General features: G+C 36.6%; 1 protein-coding gene across 3 annotated transcripts in view; it reads right to left on the minus strand.

The window, feature by feature from the left end:
• LOC133527597 (G-protein coupled receptor dmsr-1-like) overlaps nucleotides 1-27203 on the minus strand; it is a 95069-nt gene extending 67866 nt beyond the window's left edge. For all 3 annotated transcript variants that reach the window (XM_061864674.1, XM_061864672.1, XM_061864670.1), the window contains exon 1: nucleotides 26775-27203. The gene's annotated coding sequence lies outside the window, so the exon portion shown is untranslated. The remainder of the gene's footprint in view (nucleotides 1-26774) is intronic.
• Between the last annotated feature and the right edge of the window lie 792 nt (nucleotides 27204-27995).

The raw sequence follows: 27995 nt of genomic DNA on the forward strand, positions 1-27995 counted from the left end.
ATCAATCTCTCTGCTTAGCGGTTGACTGGTAGAGAATGCCTCGTGGCATTAAGTCCGCCTTTTGTACTGTAAGATTATTTTCTTTTGTGCAATAAAGATTAAATAAATAAATAACAATATGTTTTACGTAAAATACCATTAAATTTATTTTTCTGCCCTCCGGCCGGCAAGCTTCAAATTTCGGCCCACTGGGTTACGAAGTTGCCTCTTTCCGGCTCCGTCGAACAGAAAAATAGTATACACACCTCAGCCAGTAAATAAGAAAGCCTCGGGTCTAGTGTTATTTGGCTACGGTTTTCTGTAACGTGGAAGTACTTCCTCAGTTGGGCTCTGCTCTAGATCTGGAATGACATCCACTGTGCTGTGCCCTACCACACAAAGCGAGATGACATTCACAATGCCTATACCTCTCTTTTGGACGCAGTTTAAGGACATACCTGGTCCAAAACCTGGGTACATCAAAGCCGACAAATATGCATTTAAGTAATTTCTTACTTTACTGCTCTTGGTACGTTATATACTATCCCTTCTTAAGCTTCATTCGTATTCAATAACACAGTACATTAGTCCACTATTTCTTGAGAACAGATTATATTTAAATCTACAATATTCTATATATCTCTCAATAACGAAGGACATGTCGTTATGCTCAAACATAAGGACACGATTACTATAGGTATATTCAATTGAATAAACGGTTATGCTCGAACAATTTCTCGAGTTTCCTGTTCATTCAAATGAAGCAAGGTTTTCTTCTTATACATTTTTCATACCTTTATTTGCATAAAACTAGAGTTTAAGTACATTATTCTATGCTTTTTCTACATGATTTGGCTTTATTCGTGAACGATGCTTTTAACATAGTATATTATACTTAAATGGCAACATAATTTATGAAGTGATTTTGTTTGGTAGTGTACCTTCTTATTTTAACGGTTAAATACCTACGATATAAATAAATAAAATAAAAACGTGCATCGATCAGAAATAATTTTACATTCAATAAAAGTGTGTGTGTGTGTGTGTGTGTGTGTGTGTGTGTGTATGCGTGCGTGCGTGCGTGCGTACGTACTTGCGTGCGTGTGTGTCCGGATCGCCTGAACGGTGAAGGAGTTTAGTTTTAATTTAAATTATTAGTTTTTTCATTCTGTGGTGACAGCATGGTTCAATTTTTATCACCTGTCACTATGCCTGTCATTTTCGCACTTACATGTTAAAACGTGACCGGCATGGTGACAAATGATAAACAGCCAAACAAGACTAAATATGTTTTAGTGCACTTAATTATTTTGTAATCAACAAATAATAATAAAAAGTCTAAGCTTGTGCCAAGTCTATAAAAAATCCGATTTATGAAATGTTTAGAATAAACTATTATTACTAGCGTAGACAACTATTAAATTTTTAAATAGCTGATAAATACCGATGATTCAATCAAGAAGATCAGCAACAAAAACGAAACCGAGCACATAGTAATGTATAAATATCCACTACCTATATGTTGTGATATAAATGCTTATTTTTACATTTGGTGTGGTAATTCAAACATTACGTTTGAATAAAAATCACAATACCTATGCTTGTATAACAACGTCTAAATGCTTTCATTTACAACTCGTTTGCAAGAAAGTTTACGTGGCCATAGCGTAGGTACTAAGGTGTCACTGGTCCGAGTGAGTTGGGAATAGGACTTTTAATACAAAACGCGTATCAACAATGGACAACGATTGCGATCTTGAATTTCTTCATATTTGAATTCATTGGTGTGATAATGACGAAAATTAATGACTGAGCATCTGAAAGGCCGCTTAATATGGAACAAACGGCCGCCACCTTGAATTTCTTCATTTTTGCTCTAATCATGTTGAAAATAGATATCCGAGAATTGGAAAAGCTCCGTAGTCAAAGTTGTATTAATCCTGAATTATAATCTAGCCTTTTGACATTTTAGTCATGTTTGTATTATTTTTTATTTTTGTATATGTTCCTAATGTATTATGTTAAGAGCAAGAAAAAAGACAGGAGACAGTGCACGGGGTATACTTATAAAAATAGCACCGTAGTCGGGCAGGAAGCCGCCGACGCATTCGCTGAATACTTCAGCTCGGTATTTCACCACGAAACGCCGCAGCTGAACACAGAGGTAGCGGCGCGTTACAGCGAGGGTGTGGACGCTACGCATATTACAGTTAGCAGTGTAGATGCGCAGGAGCTGCGACGTGCGGCCAAAAAACTTAAGCCACGTTCGGCGGCTGGCCCGGATTCTGTCCCGCCGTTTCTGGTCCGGGATTGCATTTGCGTTCTAGAACAACCACTCTTGTATATTATGAACCTGGCATTAAACCAGTCTTCTTATCCTGCCTGCTGGAAGATATCGAAGGTATCTCCGGTGCCCAAGAGCAGTGCTGGGTCTGAAGTAAGTAACTTTAGGCCGATAGCGGTGCTGTCGGTCTTCGGCAAGATCTTTGAGACCATTATCGACAGGCAAATAAAATGTCAAATAGAGCCTCTGCTTGACGATGCCCAACACGGGTTTCGAAAAGGTCGGTCAACCACAACAAATCACATATGTTTTGTGGATTATGTGACTACAGCCATGGATCGTCGTTTGCAAGTTGACGCGGCCTATTTTGATTTTAAAAAAGCGTTCGATCTGGTTGACAACGACATACTACTACAAAAGTTAGCTAAGCTTGGTTTCTCGCCTAAGCTTTTGAACTTTTTTGCTAACTACTTGATTCGTCGTTGTCAATACGTAACCATGGCCGGGTATAAGTCCCAGCCGTACTATACTCGTTCCGGGGTGAGTCAGGGGAGTACACTGGGACAGACTTTGTTCCTGTTGATGATAAATGATTTGCCGAGGGTCGTCAGCGCCGCTAGGTGCCTGTTATTTGCGGACGACCTCAAGCTGTTCTTGCAGGTGAGCTGCAGGGAAGACTGTGCTAGACTGCAGAGTGATATCAACGCTGTTAATGAATGGAGCGAAACTAATAAGTTGCCATTCAACATCTCTAAATGCGAAATAATAACTTTTACTAGGGCTCGCTCTCCAATTCATTCTGCGTATCATCTCGGGAATAACTCACTTGAAAGAGTGCACCAGGTAAGGGATTTGGGGCTTGCTCTGGATGTGGAGCTAGACTTTCGAGAGCATGTAACTAGCACGTGCAAAGCGGCAACCAAAACCTTAGGGTTTATAATGAGGGTATCAGCGGAATTTAAAAATACCACTGTGGCCATGATGCTTTACAATGCTTATGTCCGGAGCAAGCTGGAGTTTGGAGCCATTACTTGGGACCCTAGTGAGGAGAAGTATAGTTTAATGATCGAGAGGGTTCAAAGACGTTTCGCGTGATACATGTACAAGAGAATTTACGGGTACTACCCTTATATGTATCCCTCTCTTTTCGTGCTGGGTATGGTGGGACTCAGGACTCTTAACCTGAGACGCAAACTGCTGCTGTTGATCCATTATTATGGAATTCTCAATGGTACAGTAAATAACTCATATGTGCTAGAGAGATTGGGTATATTTGTGCCGAATGCGCGCCCTTGTCCTGCGGGGCTGAGCGCGCTGCCGGCGAGGCGCCCGCAGCGGCTCTTCGCGTCGAGCTCAGTGCGCACCCGCCGCGCCAGGAACGCGCCTACCGCGAGGGCCCTGGCTATGCTCAATGCCTTGTCCATCGACGCCCCACATATAGACGTGTTTGCGGACAGTGTTGGTGGATTTGGTCGAAAACTTTTAATTTATTTAAATAATAATTGTATGTAGTTTTCGCAACTTTTTATTTTAATTTAATTTACAACGAATGCATGAATTTGTAATGTAATGTATATGGTGACATTGTACTTAATTTAATTTTAGTTATGACAGTAGTATTATTTTTGTGTATTGTTAATATCTAAATGTATATATATAATTGTTCTAGTATATAAGCGCCTTGGTTTTTGTTGACTGTAATGTTTATATATTTTGTAATAAATAAAAATAATAATAATAAATAATAATAAAAAAACATTGTACTGTCTACTGTACTGTATATGACTACCTAATTAATGTAAGTTAGCATGTATAAAAACTCAAACACAATACTGTTTTGATTGTGAAATAAAGAATTGAATTGTACAAAATAGGCCGCGATCTTGAATTTCTTGCAAATTGATCTGAGAATCTGAAAGGCCCAGTAGGTTCGTCTTCTCTCATTCTCACTGAGCTTAAACATGAGCGAGATGGATGTTGGTGCCCGTGACCGCGGATATCATGTTCTTGAATTTTAGTTTTTTGGATATTATAATAATAACAAAAGTAATCGCTTTATTCACTCAAGCATAATATTCAGCGTTTTAAGAAATAATTTTTATATTTTTAGTTTAAGTGCAATTTTTTTTGTATTCTTTACAGTGCATTTTAGACCTATGTTCGTGATTATTTTCTATCAAGTGAAACTCAGGATTTGAAAAGATTAAGTTCCTAGAGAAAGGCCTAAGGATTACTAATATTTTATTTTGGGACTGTATTGTCTTCTAAAAAAGCCTTTAAATACTTTTAAAACTCCATTCTCTGAGCATACTGCACCTTAATAATAATCCGTTGTCGAAATAGTAAAAAACGGCAGCCAACTAGAATTCCTAAATTGTTTATTCAATCGCATCGAAAACTGAATAGATATCTCTATAGATTTTGCTGAATCGCGAGTTCTCATTTCGGCTTCGGCGCGAACTAGTATTAGATTAGGTAGGTACCATTATAGTCAGACACAATATAATAAATATAATAAAGCCTCTAAATCAATGTTATCAACTTTGTCGCCCAAAGAAGTTTCTTACCCATAAAGGACAGACTAAATAAAATAGAATATAATAGATTTTTTTTGTATTCGTAAATACAAAGAAGACAAATTACTTAATGTAACAAAACATAGAAAGTATAAATTGCCACGAAATAGCCTCATCTCGTTGCTGGTGGCTTCCAGCGCTGATCTTCCGACGAGACCATCAAGTGAGAAAAATCACGGAAGGTAACAAACATGAAGAACAAAAGACATAAAATAACATAGAGTGAACAAATGGTTAAATAGGAAAAAGTTACACAGCAAGAAAATACGACATAACGACTAAATTAAATAAGAATAATTTAAAGCCTGACCAGTAATATATGATCACGCGCCATATTGCGGAATTTCATCGGAATTCAATTATCCATACCAAACTGAACTGTCACCCTATAAATGAGAATAACAGCACCCTCTTGACAATGATCATATATTCCTGGTCAGGCTTTAAATGTATAAATCAAGCACCATACCTTGGCTGAACATTACAGCTGCATATGCAACTAGCGCCTGGCTTAAAGGACTCGCATCTAGCCCATAATTGTTAAAAAAAGCAACTAGCGCCAACGTTCGTGTTCAAGTTCGTGTAGCTACGAACTAAAAGGCAATGGCAGACCAAACCAATATCGAGTATTCATGAAAACAGTGAAAACATGCAGCATCAGAGGAATACGAATACTAACATAATAATGCTCAAATAGTGAAAATGAATGAATCATTGCAATTCAAAAGGAATAAAAACTTGTGGTTGTTTACTGGTGCTAAATTATAGAGCAAATATATATAAATATAATAAACGAACTCGATTATATTTCGAAGACAATTTACCTACACTCGGAGTGCGGAGTGCGGAGTTGTGTACTATTCACATTGAAAGATGACAGATTCTGCGAAAAGTCGCGTGACTATTTCCATACGTTATTAATTTACGTTTCAATAGGCGTTTTCTATCAACAATTGTCATCTTGGCTAGGCCTTCAGCTGCAAAAATCACAATAGGCATAACGACAACGTACAATGCTACATAACATGTTTATTCTTAATAATATTAAACAGTTCTAACTCAACCACTGAAAAACATCGTAGTCAACAAGGAACTCTTTAGAAAGGTATTAAATCCCTTGTGTACATTATTATTTTCATATAATATTTAAATATAAAGTCTGATTCATCTAAAGTCTACGAAAACAGCTCAATATTCTCTTTCCCCATGTTTATCTCTATAATAAACCTATTAATAACTTTTCAGAAATACTATGTAAACTACTGTGCTATGTAAACGAATAATCTACTATATAAACTTAAATAGTGGGTAGATATCTCAAACAAACCAGGAATCAGTATACACGTAGACTCTATTCGCAGATGTTTAGTTTGCACAGTAAACTGCGTCTGCAGAATCCAATAACATAGGTGCCTATTTTTAATCCCTGACAAAAAATACACACACACACATATATACACTTACCCCCTCATTAATAAACATCTAATAATCGTTTGTCCATTTCCATCATACCAATACGTTGGAAAGGGATAAACGATTATTAGCGGCTTGTCAACTTTAGTAGACGTGTATGAATAAGGGGGTTAACATTTGTGACATATTCATAGATAAAAAAATTACAAATGCTTTGTCAAATTTTGAAAGCGTCAACCCACTGTAGAAACGAGTGCCAACCCTGGTGCAGTTCGGAAAGGTGACCATTAGTTGTTTAGGGGTATTATTTCCCGGTATTGTAACTACTAGTATTTGGCACCTACTTCAAACATATCAGTTCCTAGCGCATAATGTAAAAGGGACCCCCTTAACCGTAACTCTTTTCCAGGCATAGTACGATTTATCGACCACTTACACGCCATTAGAATTTCAACTTTAAAATTCCGATTTAAGGTTCAAATTAGATTACACTTTCAGGAAATGTTACTTGTCTTCAAATGAATCATCAAAGCTGGATGAATTGGAATATATTTGGATTTTTTGGGAAAACCTTGTAGATTGGTGCGGCCTGGAAAAGGGTTAATTGATCATATATGTCAATTTTTCTATTTTAAGTTAATTAAATTTTTTCCATATTTATTTTTAATGTTTTTATTGGCATTCAGTCATGTCACTAAAAAGTTATAAATCGCCAAACTTAAAATTAGCTTCGTAGAAATATTTCCATATCTCTTAAATATCAATAAATACGGTTAACTGCCCCACATTGCCTAACCATGCAAAACATTGCCTGGCGTGAAAAACAGTGTTATTCTACCAAATCGCTATTTATATTTAGTTGTTACTCATTAGTAAATTATATATTGGAAGAGGGTGACCGTTAAGAAGAATATGACATACTTACACGACTATTTGATAGAAGCCAGGCAATATTTGGAATGGTAGGCAATGTTAAAGCAGCTGACACGAGTTACAAATAGATCGGATACAATCTATACCATTATGGATTTGATTTTATATTAATGTTACATTTAGTATATAAAAAAATTACTGTGCCCTAAAATGTACTGACTATAGTTTATATAATAACATCAGTATACAATGAACATAATGTTTATTTTTTGTGACATAAGGCGTTAAATCCGTCCCCACCCAAGAACGTTTCTTTTGCGAGTTCGGTATAGAGAGCTTCGAGGTTTTATTGCTACTTAATGCCATACGGTGCGGTAATAAAATGAATTACTAAACGAAGCCATCTGACCATGTCTATTGAGTACTTTGACCCAAAATTGAGAGTGGTAATCCCACTCACTCCAGTGAGGTAAATATTTACAAAAGTTGATTTGTGTAGGATACCTAATAATCTGAGCATAATCATGACAAATTTAAAATTTACTAGGTAATAAAGACGATGTGGGTGATTATGGCCCGCGTTGGTTTCGTAAAAGTCATTATGTTGGGGGCTCGGGAAAGAATATAACAAGATATGATAGAATAATAATAACGGTCACGGCGCGTATAGTACTTAAGGTAGAAGTACTAGTGCTCGACGCTGCACTAGTCACCGACATGGGCACTTTATTTCATGGAAATATAGGTTAAATTCGAACAACGAAGATTTTTCTGTATTCGAACTTAATTCTTGTCACTTTGACATAAAGTGCCCATGTCGAATACTAGTGCAGCGTCGAGCACTAGTACTTCTACCTTACGTCGGTTCCTCAGTCTGCGGCCCTGACCACCATCAGCTTGGGCCCTGCCTCGCTGCTGGCTGTACCCTAGGTTAGGTTCTTTACACATTATGTGTTTATACTTACATATATTTTTTGTATTGTTTTGTAAGTGTTTTTATATTTTACTTTTATATTAATATTATTAAGGACTAGCCTAAGATCAAAAATAAATAAAGAAAATAAGTAATAACGGTATTTCACGAGAACTACAGAAATTGCTTGCTCTTAGTTTTTGTTATAATAAACATACAAGGAGCCTCTCTTGTCATAGCTCGGCAGAAAACCTGAGACATTTACTTCAAAGCTTTACCAAAAAAGTCGTGATTATTGTGGTTGACGCGTTAGTTTGGCAAACAGACGTTTCCCCGGAGAGAATGAAATATACCTAGAGACAGCAGCGAAATATAATTAAGAAATACGTAGCTGACACTTCTCACGGGTATTTCAGATACTATATAAACTTAAACAGCAAGTTGACAGCATAATTATTGTTCGTTGGTTCAGACGAAAGGAGCAAATAGAATAGGATTTATTAACTGACCGTACCTACTGAAATATTCAATTTAAATCTCGCCTCGAGTTCCATGAGGTTGGATGTGAAAATGTCAACTTTCAGGAAGGCCAAAACAAAATGGACACTACACTACTATATATAATAGATCCTTGTAACTTTTATCCTGGATAAATGAAAACGTTCTAGTTTTTTTATACTATCTATGTAAAAAGATGGTGTTAATGCTAAATGATTCGATCTTTGGTTTCTCCTAATGGATCTCTGCTGACGCGATTCCTCTCCGTCGCAGGCGGCAGGGCCAAAGGCAGAGAGCGCATGCTCGCCTCGAGCCTTAGCGCCAGCCAGGCTTTCCTCATAGATCAACTTCGTATGCACAACTGGTTGTGCCATAAGGAATATTTTTTCGAAATCCTTCCCATAGACACAACTGGTTTATCAAGGATTTTATTTAGTTCCCAATTACACAACTACCTGGCTTGACAACGCGGCCTCTCGTCGCAAAGTCAAAACCATTCGGGGACATTTTTTTCGTGAATATGTATTGCAACGGAAATATTCCTCTGTGGTCGTGGCATATAGTATCACGCATATAACTTCTATAAATATTCCCAGCAGTGGAGCTAGATAGCGGAAGAGTTGTAAAAATAGGAACTCGATCATATCTCACTCTTCTTTAACAAATTGTAGCTCCCGCTTTCTTTACCTTACAAGCAAAAAAAGAAAAAATACTGTTATAATAACGAATAATAACAAATTTTTAGGAGTCCTTTATTTTATTACAACTGGTTAAAAAAAAGAATATTAAGCTCGTAAGTACAATCACTGTCAATATCTAAAGAGGATATTAATGTGAAAGCTATCTATTTCCTCTTTTGATTGTAGTTGTGTTGTAAGGAATGGTTAGAGAGGGTTGTGCTTAGAAGTTGGTCCATGAGGAAAGCCTTAGTTGTGCCTTAGTTGTGCCACTTGTGCGTAGTTGTGCCATTAGGAATACATATTTTTAATGGCACAACTAGTTGTGCATACGAAGTTGGTCCATGAGGAAAGCCTGGCGCCAGCGGGCACTGGACCCGCATTGCATAGACGTCGTCGGGGGGCGGGGGATCACGCGTTTCTGATCCCCCCCTCCATTGCGAGGGTGCCCTGGCGTCAAGCCGGGGCTGCCGGAGGGCGCCGTGATGAATGTCATCATCGATCCCAGTGCGCCCTCATGAACGGCAAAGAGGGTGAAACGCCGGAGTGGGTTTAGTGGGTAGGACTAAATTCTCCCCCCTCTTCCCAGGAGAGGGGAAAGGAGTGGCGAGTCCCACACACCGTGCGTAAATGCATTCCCACTCCGTCAAAAAAAAAAAAAAAGGGCGTGTAGCCAACGTGCCAATCGTTAACGCTCCGTAGCGTAGCGTAGCCATCTCTCACTATCACTCTTCCATATTAGTGTGACAGTAACAGTTGCGTTTCGTTAACGATTAGTACGGTGGCTACGCGCCATGTACAAGATATTATATCGTATTTTTACTTACACTCTAGTCTTCAAATATTTTAGGTTAAAAGTTTCAAATTAATATCGAATGCGTAGGGTAATGTCAGGATAGATGCTCCAGTGGGATACATGCCTCTATTTTAATTTCTACAGTAGCAGAATTGTGGGACTAAAACTCCACTCCAAGACCGAGACATAATTTTTCGCCGGATTAAGAAATCCACCCAAGGGCATCTAGGTATCATTAACTTGTTTCAAATAATTATTATGTTGCAGAGTGGCAAAATGGCTCGTAAATAAAAGAGGAAATAGGGCGTTATTTCGCGTAGCATCCCTGGTCTGAAGAAAGCATGCAAGCAGCCTTCGAGGAAATGAAGAAGGGAGAAAAAGGAATCAACAAAATAACCAGAACATGTGGAATACCGTCTAGAACACCACGGCAACGTTTTCAAAACAATGAATATAAGAGACTGTGTAACATGGCAAACCTGCATGGTGCAGTCACCGCGCGCACTGGCCGGTAATAAAAAAATATGCCCTTTTCGCTCGTGTTTCGTTTTCTTCGAGTGAAATTTTCTCGACAATTTGAAAGCGAAGTGCACGACTGAAATTAAATTTATTTAATGTTATTAAAGCTTAAACGCTGTATTGTTATTTAAAAAATAATTCTTACTTAATGGGCTGCCCCTAACGCAAGTAAATATTGTATAAGTACTTATATGTATAATAGTTTAAGTTCTGCTTGTGTTTTAACCTAATCCAAGTCTTATTTGTACATCACTGGTTCTTGTAACTGAATGAGGTTTGGGTTAGGTTCCAACCCGAAATTTAAGAGCGCACGATTGTTGCAGCCCTTTCTTCTCGTTTAAAATTGAAGACTACTTATTTCTTGACAATCGCTGCTGAAGTTTTCATCTGCTTGCGCCTGGTGGGCCCGAGTAGCCCCCAGTAGCACCTGCTGCCAGGATTCATCGTTTGGCTCGATGAAGATTCAAGAACGTTAAGGCCAGTGACGATATTTTATTGGCTTATTGTTTTAGTGTAGACTCGCGTACTGTCCGTCAGTCAGTACTCGCGTACTATTTTTACAATTATATTTTTACTATAAGAACCTGGGTTCATTTAGTTATTACCGCTTTAGTTAGCCGGCTACAACTGAAAACTTTTAATTTAGCTTGATTGATTTCAAAGAGCATCCTATCCTTTGACCCATTTAGCGACCAGTCGTCTATCCACCAAGCCAAGGCCTATCTCATGTTTAAAAGATCAAAAAAGTACGATTTATACACAATCTATACGACTCATATCAAAACAAGTACAGTAAAATAATATATTAAGGACCATATTTATCACACGCATAAGGACACATTGCTATATTAAAATGATGAAATATTGAGCCCTCACCCCATCCCACACCGGACCATGACGAGCGTAACGATGCGGTTAACGGAACGTTACACTATCGCTTTATATAATGTGGACATCTCATAGTAGGATGATAAAATCTAGTCGAGTGGATTTCTGCAAAATATGGTTCGTGTTTGCGTTATGTGAAAATAGTTTCTGAATAAACTATTTTTTGTTTCTTCTCTTATTTTTTAAATAATAATAGTACTACTAGTTCGACTGTTGTACGTATAGATATAATAACCTGCCTGTTGGAAGAAGAGGTGCGCAATTACATGTAAAATCATACTATTCGAGCAGCACAACTGTCTACACCATTTTATACTATAACAGCCGATGTACATTACAATATAATTTTTGAAAATACTTTAAATTTATAGTCGTAATTGTAGGCGAAACTTTAGTAAGCGTAAGCGGTCGCGGTTCCATACTACATTTGTACGAGTGCGCTTAAAAGTTTCGAATAGGTTTTCTGCCGAGTGAACTTTATAAAATCGCTTCAGCGTTTGCTTAGTTTCAGTTCCAAGCTTGTTGCTTGTAATGTTCGCTGAAAAGTGGAATGAGAATCGAATCAGAAATGCAACAAACTGTCACGGACGTATTTCGCTTGTATAGACTCAACACACAATGTGATTTTTTTAATTTGTCATTCTAAAAATATCAAACAAAAATAATTAATGTATACCACCAGTTTGGCCTAGTGGGTAGTGACCCTGCCTACGAAGCTGATGGTCCCGGGTTCAAATCCTGGTAAGGGCATTTATTCGTGTGATGAGCATGGATATTTGTTCCTGAGTCATGGGTGTTTTCTATGTATTTAAGTATTTATACATACATATTTATATATTATATATATATATCGTTGTCTAAGTACCCTCAACACAAGCCTTATTGAGCTTACTGTGGGACTTAGTCAATTTGTGTAATAATGCCCTATAATATATATTTATTTATTTATAATAAGATTTGGTGGTGTAAAGGCTCTCGAAGTATCAAAGAAATAGAATTGAAAAAGTATACGTACTGTTAAGCTGAATAAAAGAAGAAAAAAAAGTCAAACACATATTTGAAACACACAAGAACAAACACAGCCATTTAGTACCAAATTCCGTAAAAATATTTTGTGTAAAGTTAATATCCGGAGAGGAAAATGGGGACTACTTTTGTATGGAGAAGCGGTCGTCCACTATTCTCTTAACGAGTTGACTTTAATAGTGGAAAAATATTCTACGGTATGTGAATTCACAAATACTAGGTATTTCAGTTCGAGCGCGAAGCCGCCGCGAACTGAATTGGGTGCGTAGAGAAGATTCCAACCGTTTACGCTCCGTAGCGTAGCGTTGTTATCTCTCTCTCTCTCTCTCTCTATCACTCTTCCATATTAGTGCGATAGAGACAGTTGCGTTTCGTTCGCTACGGAGCGTTAAAAATTGGCCTGGATTAGCAATTTTATAGGCAAAAACTCGACAAAACCCTAATCTTGTATGGTTCAGAAATTTTCTGCAATGGCGTAGACTATCAATTTCATTCATACTGGCATTGCAACTACAAATGCTAGTTTATTACGATTGTATTACCTTTCGTTCGTACATATTGTTTCTTCTTCTTCTGGTGCCATGCCTAGTCTAATGGGCGTCGGCGGTCAGCATTGAATGCCATTCTCTGGTCTTTGCCAATCTCTTGAGGGTATTGTTTAAGATTTGATTTCAATTTTGGGTGTTAAGGTATTTTTTAATTTATAGAACAGTTATTAAGCAATGTATTTTAATTTATTTTAACAATCCGCGTCCAAAATTGATTACAAAATACATGTTTGTGGAAGGAACTGGAAAACTGGAAAAGGACCCGGGTACGTCCTTAAACTACGTCCAAAAGAGAGGTATGGGCATTGCGAATGTCATTTCGCTTTGTGTGGTAGGGCACAGCCAGTGGATGTCATTCCAGATCTAGAGCAGAGCCCAACTGGGGAAGTACCTCCACCTTACAGAAAACAGCAGCCAAATAACACTAGACCCTACTCATAGTGTTGTGTTCCTGCCGGTGAGTAAGGTTGCCAGAGCTCAACGAGGGAGGGCGGGTTTAGGGTCGGCAACGCGCATGTAACTTCTTTGGAGTTGCAGGCGTACATAGGCTACGGACACTGCTTACCATCAGGCGGGCCGTATGCTTGATTGCCACCGACGTAGTATAAAAAAAAAAAAAAACATTTGTCAATATAACTGTTTGACAATATTTTGTTCTTCGTGACGTTATATAAATTGAATTTCGTAATCGCGATTATAATCTAAAATGGGTATAAAAGTTTTTTTTTAATTACTTTAATACGACTTTTCTATGAGACTTTAGTCTGTGTAAAATATCCAAAAGTAATTAAAGGATTTGACTTTTTATTCTTCAAAACTTGATGACAAAGTTGCATTTTGACTGATAGAATTGACTTTGAAGTGACGATTTTAAATGAAAAATATTGAATACCCTTCATTTGGATTTTATTAGAAATGTTCTACAGTAGGTAAGTATGTTCTTCCCGTTAGTGTGTTACAAATTTGGTGTTTCACTCGATATAATGAATTTGTTAGATTCTCGTGCTTTGAAACCCTCTCAAAACTCAAGATTCCACTTTTCGAATCAATAAAATTTGGGGATCTTTGGCTTTGGGTATCACAATATTCTATGGGGAAGGCGGCTGAAAGCTAATTGTACATGGCGCCACTAGAGTTTGAGACAACTCGACCAACACGTTGCATGAAATTTAAAACTTAAAAAAATATATTTGTATTTAATAAACCAATGTTTAATAAACTTCATAATTAAACTCTCTGTATAAGTATTAAACTTTATATCTGAGGCCGAGAAACTGTCAGATAAAGTTTCAAAGCCATTCAAATAAAAAGTTTTGTTTTGACAGGAGCATGTAGGATATTGTCATGTACGTATTAATCGTCTGTTTGACGCAATAAAATGGAACCTCATGAAAAATATGGACGTCTGACTGTAACACAGTTAAAAGCGCTTGTAAGGGAACGCAAGGCATCCGTAAAAGGGAAAAAAATACTTCATAGAAAGGTTAAGTATATTTAGCTATGTACTGTTTTCACTCGAAAATATTATGCTTAAAATATCAACGAAAATGTACAATATAAACAAGTTAATATTTTACGACCAAAATAATCATTTTCAATTGAATCCAGCATTAAATGTCGATTATGAGACACCAACAGAATTTGCCTGTGATGTAAATTCTTACAGAGATATCAATGCAGATACAAAGCTCCCATCTCAGATCATGTCTAATATTAAAAACTATTTAGACCGGTACATAAATATCTCATTAAATTAAAACAAAACTTATTAAATTGTGGTAACTCACATTTCCATTAACTATTATGATAATTTATTTATACAAAGAAAAAAGGTAGGGCCAAACTAATGTCATGTCACAAACACTAGTGGCGCCACCTAATAGCAAAGTTTGGCAGCCGCCTTCCCCATTGTCAGTCTGCCAGTTGGGATTGGGAATTAAATAATTGGTAACATCAATGTTTTTGAAATTGAGATGAGAATGTAATTAACTTTAGCAATGTTTATACTACGTCGGTGGCAAACAAGCGTAAGACCCGCCTGATGGTAAGCAGTCTCCGTAGCCTATGTACGCCTGCAACTCCAGAGGAGTTACATGCGCGTTGCTGATCATAACACTCCACACCCTCGTTGAGCTCTGGCAAACTTACGGCCCGATTCGAAGAATGATTAAGACACGTTTAAGATCTTGCAAAGATCTTTAAAATATCGATAACTAAACGACATGTCAAAATTGACGTATAGTTCGATTCCGCTGTTATCCCAATTGAGATCTATCTACGATATTTCTAAGTGACATTGGTTGCCCAAATCGAGCTGCTTCTGTCAATTATACGACATACATACTATATCTAAACCAGAACTTACCGTATATCGTATCTCATTCTTCGTCGAATCGGCCCGTTACTCACCGGCAGGAACACAACACTATGAGTAAGGTACACACACACACACACATGTTTTTTTTACTTTAGATTTTATTCTAATAACTTTCAAACCTAGTATTTTTTTACAATTTTTTTTAATGATTGACTGTCTTATACTGACATTTTTATTATTAAATTTGACATACTTATTTACAGCAATTAAGTATATTTTAAGAATAATTGTTTTAATTAAATCAATAATTTGCCCCATTTATACTATTTAAAAATCTTGCATATTACGATTTTCGTTACATTGCGGTAATTACTTGATCGACTGAATTAATTATACTCGGTAGTTAGCAATTGTATACCGAAAATTGCATGCACAAGTTCTCGAACCGCCTTTTAAAAGATAATGTTTGTAAATAGACAATTCAAAAGTTCTTGTTGCTAAGCATACTTGAATGAATAATAGGTACCTATTTTGCATCATTGATTGGTGAGTCATAAAACGTTTCCTCGTGTCTCGAATATGTATAAGATATTTTAAAAACCTTTTTATATCCATTTTAAATATTGACAAATACATGTATTCGTATCTATATTTTCAGCCGTGCCTGAAATAGTACATTACCATACAAGTGCTAAGAGTAGGAACGCAACTCGTGTCGATTTATCGCCACTCGTTGCGAATTACCTTTTCGCACGTGTATTGTACAACGTTTTACAGTACATATAGCCCTTTAAATTATCGACATACGCACGTATAGTGCTAGTTACCGCACTAGGGCGGTAAAGTAGCATCATATGTACTGTAAATATAGATACGCCGCGCCGCCGCCGCGCCGCGTGCGTCCAGTCCGCTGTATAATACTTAAGCTAAATGGAGTGTTCTGATTATTTTACAATTTATACAATACATAACCAATTTATCTTGACCTGTTGGACAAAGTGAATAAAATGAAAACGTTTTTCATTGTATTTTAGAAGACAAATACGTCCCGTTGCTTTTAAAAAATATCACTTATATTGTATTTCTAGACCTATTTAGCATCCTGGTGGGTGCCAACGAGAGCTTTTCTGGCTTATTTAGAACTCCTCATTCGTTTAATGGACATTTTTTCTTTGCTTTCTATATCAATGAGAGCAGAATTTCAGCCCACAGTGTTGCCGCCAGCATTTTTGGAACAATGTCTCAAGGGCCTATCTTAGATTTATTTTATTCACTTACTAGCCGTAGCCTATGTTATGTAATATATATTTTATGTAAATAAAGCATTTGTAATAATTAAATTAAATAAAAACGAACTAAATTAAACTATAATGTTATAAAATTAAAACACTACACCTAAAAAAATTCAACATTTATCTTAAAAGTTTTTAATTTTTAGCATAAAAACTATGTCAAAAAAACATAATAGATTTTATGAATTAAGCAATAGAATAGGTATTAAAACTGTTTTGAAACTTATAATAATGTCTTTTGATTGAATTTCTAATAAGTGAAATTCGGAGTGTATTTACGGATTTTATTTGTATACACATAGGATTTTTTTAGAAAGCGTGACCAAGAAAATGAGGTACAAAGAGGTATGAAAGTTATAAGTCTAACATTTGAAAGTTTCAAGAAGGAAGTTATAAATAAATTTGTTTAAATTCGCTAATTATAAACTGTTGATTATTATTTCATGATAGTTTTATATCTTGATATAAGAAATGTATGTCAATACTTTTCATTTATCACATGAAGTACTGGGCCCAGCGACTATATAGTGTTTGAAATAAGGGCAAATTGTATGGAAATTATAGGAGAAATTATTTTCGTGTGATGTAAAAGCTCTTGACTCTGACTAAAAAAAGAAAAATGGACTAAGACAAAAAAAAGTTGTACGTACAGGTTTTTAAAGTGTCGGCAACGCCCATGAAACTCTCCCCCGACTTGCACGCGCCCATAGCTGCGCTGACGTCGCTGATCGGTTACTATCCGGCGGGCTGTATGTTAGCCACCGACGTGATTAAAAAAGTAAGGGAAATGGTTTTAGAAATCCTTACGTAAACAAATGCTGGTTTTGACCCTTATCTTACTTATCTCGAACCGTGGTCCCTGCGATCCTTTACAGACGTGACCAAGTTTAACTTAATGTTATTTAAATCCTATCCGTTCTCATCCTTCTTTGTTCTTTTTTCTTCCTTAAAGTTTCTTGCTCAAGGCAGGACAAACTTTATTTATAAATTATAGACGGAACGATATTTAAGGCCCACTTTAGAAACGAAAGAGCCTTCCTCCTTCATAAAAAATAAAAATAGGTATGCATATGGTATATGTATATGGAGGGGTGGTATATGTTTGACACCACTGTCTGTCTGTGGCATTCGTAGCTCTCCAACAGATTGGCTGATTTCGATGCGGTTTTTTTTTACGTGAAAACGAGTTTTCTTGTAGTGGTTCTTAGATATGATTCATAGAAATCTATCCAGCCGTTTGAAGAGATTGATGATGTAAGGAATTTTTGGCATTAAATGTACTTTGATGGCATGTAGCGTTAAAAGGTTTTGAAAATATTTAATTGAATAGTTATTTATTTATTTAAACTTTATTGCACAAAATATATACAACAATGTACAAATGGCGGACTTAATGCCAAATGGCAATTAGTTATTCGATGCGGTTAATATATTCTTCGATAACAGTAATGTCAGTGTTTTATTTTTTCAACCCGTCATTTTACCAGGTAAACTTCGAGGTATTATTATTACAAATAACTAAATATGGCGACTGTGTCGCAACAAGAATTCAAATTTTATTATTAAACGAATATCTATCTCATTCCAATAAAATAAACATAATATAAAATTGTGCTCGTATTATGAGTTAGACTTGTAATGTTTTTATATGCAATTGGCTCGCCTCACTCAGGCCGGAATATGTTGTTTACTTATTTATGTATTTTCTATCATATGTATGATCTTCCTCAAATTATAATGGATTACATGCAATATAATGGACTGTAGACGCCAATTAAAATGTTTTTTTTTTCTGCCCCATCTGGCCCAGACGGTGAAAAAGGTAACTTCAATAATATAAGTTTATTCGTGAATGAGAATGGCTATAACCGGTAAACTAACTCACGCTAGATCGGGCCGGGCCCAGGCCGAGGCTACCGACACGTCATTTTCTATGACAGCTGATCGGTGATCACGTGTATGGAAGGTAGAGGCAAGGAACAAAAAACTCCTTAGGTAGAATTGTTGCAAAAGTGTCCAGCTGTCAGCTATAAATAATAGTACCAAATCTCTCCAGAGTAGCGCTAGAGTATCTAAGAACCTAGGCGTTATTGACGGAGTGAAGTGCGCTGTCTATGATTAGATTTTTTTCTCAAGTATTATAGGTATTGCAGCGCCATCTATTTATGGTTTTTTGTCGGACACTTTTTGGTATATGGAGATTTTGTTCCTTGCCTCTACCTTCAATAATCACGTGGTGCTTTCCATAGAAAACGATAAGCGCTGAAAGCTCCGGCCCGGCACCGGCCCGGTCGCGGTCTAACGTGAATCATCATTTATAGTTCGTGTCATCCACGATGATACGCAGATTTGTCAAATCTAACCTTTCATAGCATGACACGATTTATACTAACTACTTAAAGTAACTTTAGTCAAATAATCGATTCTATCTCTTTAAAGGATCCTCAACTGGAGCAACACCTGGGCTAGGGCCTGGCCTGGTTCGCCGACTTGCCTGCACATACTCGAAAACAATAACAGTTTTGACGACCGGTTTGGCCAATGGGTAGTGACCCTGCCTACGAAGCTGATGGTCCCGGGTTCAAATCCTGGTAAGGGCATTTATTCGTGTGATGAGCATGGATATTTGTTCCTGAGTCATGGGTGTTTTCTATGTATTTAAGTATTTATAAATATTTATATATTATATATATCGTTGTCTAAGTACCCTCAACACAAGCCTTATTGAGCTTACTGTGGGACTTAGTCAATTTCTGTAATAATGTCCTATAATATTTATTTATTTTGAATGATTCACGGTTAGTTTCATTACACTTAAATCGACCGGGATATAAACCGTGATTACCTTTTAAATTGTTTTTATTGAGCTCTCGATATTTCGACGCAGGTACATGCATCTTGTTCACGAGTAACTGGAGATGGTGGTGGTGGGTGGTGGTATATACCACCGCACGACTCATCTCTTTTCGAACAGACTCTAATACAGGTAAGGAGGATAAATCATTTAAGTTCCCGAGTAAAAGGGCAGTGAAGTACGGACGAACAGATAAAAAGATATGACATAACTATAAACGTTCCGTTTCGCTATTTTCGCTACGGAATACCAAAATTAAATATGTCATGTAAGTATAGGCCTTTTTTTAGGGATCCGTACCCAAAGGGTAAAACGGCACCCTATTGCTAAAACTCCGCTGTCCGTCTGTCACCAGGCTGTATCTCATGAACCGTGATAGACAGTTGACATTTTCACAGATGATGTTTTTCTGTTACCGCTATAACAACAAATGCCAAAAAGTACGGAACTCTCGGTGGGCGAATCCGAGGCGCACTTATACGGTTTTTTACCACTGTCAAGGTTTTAGGAGCTTAAAATCAGTGTTGCCGGGGCTCTGGAGTCATAAGTTACGTTTCGTTTCCCTAAAAGTCACATTTTTGCTGCTTAAGTCACATTTTTAGGATTCCGTACCCAAAGGGTAAAAACGTACCGTAAACATAAAAACTATTACTAAGACTCCTCTGTCCATCTATATATCTGTCTGTCACCAGGCTGTATCTCATGAACCGTGATAGCTAGCTAGCTAGCAGTTAACATTTTCACAAATGATGTATTTCTGTTGCCGCTATACTATAACAACAAATACTAAAAACAGAATAAAATAAATATTGAAGAACTCTATTACAACAAACGTGATTTTTTGCCGTTATTTGTTCGATATAGGGACCGTGCGCGTTGGAGGGTCTGCCATCTTGTGGTCTGAATCGGAACCATAAACAGGCACATTTACACGTCAAGTGTTTTCTTGTGCATAGTAGGTTCTGCCATCTTGTGAGCTACATCGGAACAAAAAACATCACATTTACGAGTTAAAATACGACTAAAATTTGACGGACGACAATGTACGGTGATAGGCCATTGTGTCACAATTAAAATTCGCAGCGTCACAAATTGGCAAAAGTTATGTGAAATTGCGACCCAGTTGATTGTTTACGGCCGGGGCGAGCCCTTGGAGCGTAAACCTTGTTTGTACTCCATTTTGCCCTTACACAAAAGGGTTTTTCAGTACAATTATGTACTCATATTCGGGTAAACTTGATACAGGATAAATATTCTATTATGTTTTGCCTGACATTTTCTTTTGATGTATTTATGTTCACCAGCTACTCACTTATAACTCTACGAGGTACGAGTAGGGCGTCATTCGTAAAAAAGAGACAGTTGTGTGCCTAGGTACTCGTATGTCGTCACTTATTGAATGATGACTTGATGATGATAATTTGAATAACAAGTTTAAATAGGCATCCATCATTTAGTCTACCTATTCATAAAAACGAAGTCATTATTTTTCTTCTTTCTTTTCTTGATATTTTGGTATATATCCTAAAGCCTGAATTGGTTGTCCAATCGGAATTGGTCCATGGATGGCTTTATCAATATAATAAAATAACTGTCACTTTTTAACAGCGTGCGATTGAAAGAGATAGACACTGTCATTATCACGCTGTCACGCATAGTATAGTCCATCTAACCGAACTTTGCATCGACTTGAAGAGATAAATTGAGTGTCATTAAACGTCACATTTTCACGGGTTACACACAACCTTAAGAAATTATACACCTAGTTTTCCTCAAGAATCACTCTATTGATAGGCCCACTATGACCACCTGAAAAACCGTTCAGTAGTTTTTGAGTTTATCGTGAACATACATACAGACAGACGCGACGGGGGACTTTGTTTTATAAGGTGTAGTGATTGTGTTTCATAAAAAGTGCTATGCATATGCCAAGCCGAGTGAACCTGGTCCGCCCCAGCAAAAATGACAGCAGTCATTTTCAATCTCCTTGATAATCGCGACAACAAATCGGCAACGGATGAAGCGCAATTTATCATGGAAATTGACAGTGACATCTCATTTCATTTTTCCCGCTGCAACGGTACTACTAAGTAACACTGCTGTAGTCGGAATAAGAATATCACCTGAACTTACAACAAATATTAGTAGTTCGCCCCGAACTGAGAACTCACGGTCACGGGTCGCCAAAAACTATGTAGAGTATGTTCATATACATATATTTAATACGGCAGATGGATGCGGTTTTTTAAAGTTTCGACTACGGATTTATGTTAAAAGGCTTTTCAGATAAATACATTTTCATTATGATTGGGACAACTATCAAGAAATTCAAGAACGTGGCCATTTTTTACCATTATGACTTCGGTTTCGGTTTTCATCAGGATAAGAGCAAAAATGAAGACATTCAAATCAGTCGTTTGTTACAAATTTTGACTACCTTTTTTTATTTTATCCTCAACGTTATCAATTTTGTCATGATCAGACCAATGAATTAAAAAAAACAAAGAGAGCAAACTATGTCCATTATTGACTCTCGTTTTTAGGGTTCCGTAGCCAAATGGCAAAAAACGGAACCCTTATAGATTCGTCATGTCCGTCTGTCTGTCCGTTTATGTCAAAGCCACTTTTTTTTCGAAATTATAAGAACTATACTGTTGAAACTTGGTTAGTAGATGTATTCTGTGAACCGCATTAAGATTTTCATACAAAAATAGCAAAAAAACAATAAATTTTGGGGGTTCACCATACTTAGAACTCAAACTCATTTTTTTCATCATCAAACCCATACGTGTGGGGTATCTATGGATAGGTCTTCAAAAATGATATTGAGGTTTCTAATATCATTTTTTTCTAAACTGAATAGTTTGCGCGAGAGACACTTCCAAAGTGGTAAAATGTCCCCCCCCCCCCCCCCCCCCTCCCTGTAACTTCTAAAATAACAGAATGATAAAACTAAAAAAAAAATATGATGTACATTACCATGCACACTTCCACCGAAAATTGGTTTGAACGAGATCTAGTAAGTAGTTTTTTTTAATACGTCACAAATGGTACGGAACCCTTCATGGGCGAGTCCGACTCGCACTTGGCCGCTTTTTACTCCTTCCGCACACCCTCAGGTCTCTATTTCCAACTCGATCTTTCGACTTTCCAATCAAACTAGTGGGTACCACTGTACGTACATATATTTTATATGCCTTCTACAACGCCCAGCTTCCCGCGTAGGTACCCACCACAATGACAACAGTCCACTTACCCTACTTATATACCTACACTACGGCCACGCATACCTACTTTCTTGCGAAGGAATTGACCAGTACAGTCCAGACCCCTCGCAAATAGCTTATGGGCCTTCTAAGCTCTTCTAGCTCCATAACTCCTTGATCGATCCTACTCATGTTAGAATATATAGTACATTGTGCAACGAGGGGATAAGTAAAATATTGGGTACGAGGGCGGTAAAAAGACCCGAGTTTGCAATATTCTTACCCCCGGAGTTACACACAATGTTTTTCATCACACTTGCGAAGAAAAAACTAAATTTTAAGTGAAATAATTTTTAAATACGGTGACATATCAAACATTCGTCCGCCATTTTGTAATTTCTTGACAAGTTAGGCATCGAAGACACAGACCTATTCGGCATTCAGCCACGATTGAAAATTATGTAAAAATATTTGAAACGGCTGTTATATTAATAAATTAAAATATAAGAATATAAATAATAAAGAATATAAATAAAAACATAAAATTAGAAATTTCAGTATGTTAAAAGTAAAACTCATTTATGCTACTTGGTTTGTATGAATAAGTGACATAATTAAAAAAAAACTAGACAGTTATAGCTTTTTTTTTTTAATTTATTACGAGCATTGGCAACTTGGCCATCAGCTCAAGCATGAAATACAAAAGTAACATAAGTACTTTATTTATAACTAATTCACATAAAAATGAGACACGAATCTAATAGTTACATGAGATATTTACAATATTTACAAACTACCTATAGTATGAGTAACAAATTGATAGTAGACAGTTATAGCTTTTTTTTCACAATCCATAACTCTCGCGGGAACAGTATAGGCCTTTGTCCTTCAGTACACCGGCATGAATAAGATCTTTTTCGAACAAGTGTGATGAAAAATAAATATATTGTCCTCAACTACACGTTTACCTAATTTCATTGAAATTAGAAGAAATTTACTAAATTTATTGCTATCCTCTAATAGTTCAGTCAAAAAACATCGAAATACCGGAACGTGCCCCTAGCCAGCCGAGTGTCCTAAGTCGAATTTTAGAACTTCTCTTCGCTTCGGTGGCTCGTTCGATAAGATTTATACCATTACTGGATAATCTCATGAACTACCTGCAGTGCTAAATCAAATAATTATTTTTCACGTCAGCAGCTGGAACAAGGGTAATTTGCTGCTTAAAAACAGTGAGCAAAATCACATTTTGGATTGGACATAAGGATTGGTCTTATTATAGTTTTATATACCCGTAACTTAGTATTTCTGCTGAGACCTTATGGAGGCCAACACCTTATGGAGGGCTGCGCTGCATCGCAGGGCGTTTTGGATGCGTATGTTGATCTCCTCCTCTCTGGTGTTTGTGTCGGTAATCGTGCATCCGAGGTACCGAAATTTGTCAACTCCACGATAAACGGTGCCTCCAACATGAAGACTGTCACGCTTGACGCGTGTGTTTTTGTACCGTTTCATGTGGATGTATTCGGTTTTCGACTGGTTGATCTTGAGACCTATTATTAATTAGTCCTATAAATAACCTAATATTATTTTTGAAGGAATATGTTGCGCCAAAAAAGACCTTTTAAAAATCAAAATATATTTATTTGTGACACACACACACACCAATGACTGATGATGATAACAATGATCACCAATGACAAATGATTATAACAATGAAACATTGTAGTAGTGGTGGTTCAGGTGCTACAGATATTGCTTATTTTCCAGCTTGGTTTTAGACCATCTATTGCCACTTTTCCGAATGGCGTGAAAAGTAAATAATTACACTTTTAACGATCTCTACTATATTTGACAAACAGTTGTATCCGCAATTCGGACCGTATCTTACAGTTCTTTTTTGTACAAAAAAAAGTTGTCGATTGAACTGTCAATTGATGTTCGATATTTCATTATTTCCGTATTATTTTATTGTTTTTTTTTTCGTTTCTTTTTATTGCGGTATTTAAACTTAATTGTTAGAATACCTTAAGAAAACATAGTGCTGGTGGCCTAGCGGTAAGAGCGTGCGACTTGCAATCCGGAGGTCGCGGGTTCAAACCCCGGCTCGTACTCATTTGATATTTACCAGTCGCTTTTCGGTGAAATCCTAGTTTACCCTCTGGGTTAGAAGGTCAGATGGCGGTCGCTTTCGTAAAAAACTAGTGCCTACGCCAAATCTTGGGATTAGTTGTCAAGCGGACCCCAGGCTCCCATGAGCCGTGGCAAAATGCCGAGACAACGCGAGGAAGAAGAATAACTGAAATGGTGATGAACACGGATTAAATCTTTTCAGGTTGTGTTTTTACCTTCCACATATTTTCTCACTGCTGACGTGAAAAATTTTGTGTACTGCACGAGATCAAAGTTATTTACATCTCGTGCGCTTTTGAGTCCCTTACTACGCTCAAGATTCTAAGTTAGATTCACTCGCTACGATCGTGAGTATTATACAATCTTTCGCTTGCACTCTTGTTGTACAAATAACTGTTATTACTGTCTTGGCCCTCAAAGGTAATGCGCTCGTCAATAATTATTGTCAGTGTAAGGACCGACTGACACTGTCATTCAAAAAATGCTTCTGCGGATACCTCTAGGTACTAACAGTGCCTCTAAGATACCGGCTAGCCCGCGTACTCGACCCCGTATAACTAAACTTTTGAAGCGAGTCTAAAAGTTCGTAAGCCTTGATTGCTAAAAAAAAAACATTTTTATTAAGATAAAAACAATTTAATTTGTGTTTTGATAGTCATTTATCAAACTTGAGGGTTCGTAGGTTCCATTATACCCTACAGCCGGTAGGTACAACAAATTGTCCCAATATCTCAAAATTATTTCCGTAGAGGTAGGTCTATTTTTATACTACGCATTTTTTTTTGAATTTATAACTATATACTTACTTATATCTATACGAGGAACCTGAGAGATTTTAACCACACATTACTGAGGCCAAAAGTAGGAAAAAATGTTATATGAGTTTAGGTCAATTTCACAAAGAGGAAAAAAATGTTTTTTTACGGTTTTTTGTATGTATTTGTACAAAAAAAATGTAAAAGCTATTTGTAAAACTGTAAAAGAATAAAATATTTTTTTGAAAATCAAATTAAATTTTATGCTTAGTGTTACTTGTCACTTTTTGACATTTATCGATAAGGATATTTGGAATAGGTCTCAGTGGCAACATCGCCATCAAAAAGGCGTTTGCACTAAGTAACAATAATAAAAATGTTTTTTTGTAAGTGGCTTTAACTCTGAAATTAGGCGAATTCCAAAAAAGTTTATAGGACATTTTAGTCTTTAAATATAATCAGGAATATACTGTTACAATCTGTATCAATTCTCACGGGCACCGTGTATATTACTGTGAATTGGTAAATACTGCTAAATGGCTTTGTCACAGTAACTTAATTATGATCAATAAAATTGGTCATGCACGATCTTACCTTACCGTGCTATGAGTACATTCAATACAAAACACCTCATGCAAATACTGTGAAAAATAATAAGGTGCTATTTTAAGTTTTTAATCGTTATAAAACTATAGTTACTATCATTATTTAGGCATATGTAGATTAAATTAAATATCAGAATTGTAACACCTACTGTTATTACATGTTATACGTACGTACTTATTAGATAATTAATTATTATAAATTAATTATTTAAATTAAAATAAAATGGATATTGCATAAGTAAGTATTTTTTATTTATACATAAAACAAAGCTTTGACTGTACCCGATTCACTGACCGAGCGAGCGAAACGCGGAAGCGAAGCGTCTCCGCTTCAGCTTGAGCAATAATGCTTTCGTAAGTTAGTTCAGCTGTTATGGTCGTATTTTTCAACCGATTCTGATAAAACTGTGTGAGCAGGTTCGATAGTTATAAGCGTTTTTGTCTATGCAAACAGTTTTAATCTATTGCAAACGCCGACTTTCGAGGTCTACAGCCTCACAGAGCCACTACTTTCAAAGGTAATTAAATAAAGTTACCTACATTCGTCAATCAATATAACACAACATAAAACTTACAAGACGACAACCAATAAACAAGTAAAAGTCTCAATTTTTGCCCTTACCTTAGTCCTGAAAACTTGTCAAAACTTTGCTATCTCGCAATAGAAGTTCAAGGAGTCATAAAACACAAAATGTAAAGAAATGTGAAAGTAATTCACAATACACGTCTCAAATAACTTTGTTCACAAGAATTAATAACAGGAAAATACAACACAGCGATCTCTTTAACGGTTAGCGTTTGGTCGCGGCACGTGTCGCCCCGAGAGCCAAGCGATTGAGACTGATCTTGCAGGCGAGGCGGTCTGCACGCCCAACGGAGCCCAGGTGCTAGGTGCGAAGTCTAACATCTTTCATTAGGGCAAATGAACTATTCAATCTTAGTTTAGGAAGTTTGAAATATATTGTACAGATGCAAAGACATTTATTCCGTTATTCACAAAAACCTTAAATCAAAATAGTATTTTATACAATCGTGATATAATTAGAGAGCTTTTCAGTCAAGTACCGTATTTGCTCTCAGCAGAGGTATGAGGTTTGTGTATTATGTGCGTAGATAAAACTATTTTATAATGGTGTCTTTAAATATATTATGTAGGATTTTTGATATTTAACATAGTTTCACTTAATTTATTTTAAAAGTTAAGGGTAGTTTTGATATTGAAAAAAGCGGCCAAGTGCGAGTCGGACTCGCCCATGAAAAGTTCCGTACCATTTATGACGTATTAAAAAAAAACTACTTACTAGATCTCGTTCAAACCAATTTTCGGTGGAAGTTTGCACGGTAATGTACATCATATATTTTTTTTAGATTTATTATTCTCTTATTTTTGAAGTTACAGGCACAGGGGGGGCACACATTTTACCACTTTGGAAGTGTCTGTCGCGCTAGTATACTATTCAGTTAAGAAAAAATTATATTAGAAACCTCAATATCATTTTTGAAGACCTATCCATAGACACCCCACACGTATGGGTTTGATGAAAAAAATTTTTTTGAGTTTCAGTTCTAAGTATGGGGAACCCCCAAAATTTAATGTTTTTTTTTTAAGGGATCCGTTTTTTTTATTTTGGGTACGGAACCCTAAAAACGGTCATTAGTTGGGTATAAAAAGAAATGACATTCGGCCAACGTCTCTCAGTTGATTTGGAGACGTGCTAACAAACTGTTGTAATGAGTGATTATTCTGATTGTGAATACTATTATAAGATGGGAAAGCAGAGTGGTTATTATTTTACAAGAAGTTTACTTAGGCTGGGAAAATGTGCAATATTATGATCAGAAC

This window comes from Cydia pomonella, chromosome 18 (assembly GCF_033807575.1).
Source record: "Cydia pomonella isolate Wapato2018A chromosome 18, ilCydPomo1, whole genome shotgun sequence".
In the NCBI taxonomy this organism is placed as follows: Eukaryota; Metazoa; Arthropoda; class Insecta; order Lepidoptera; family Tortricidae; genus Cydia; species Cydia pomonella.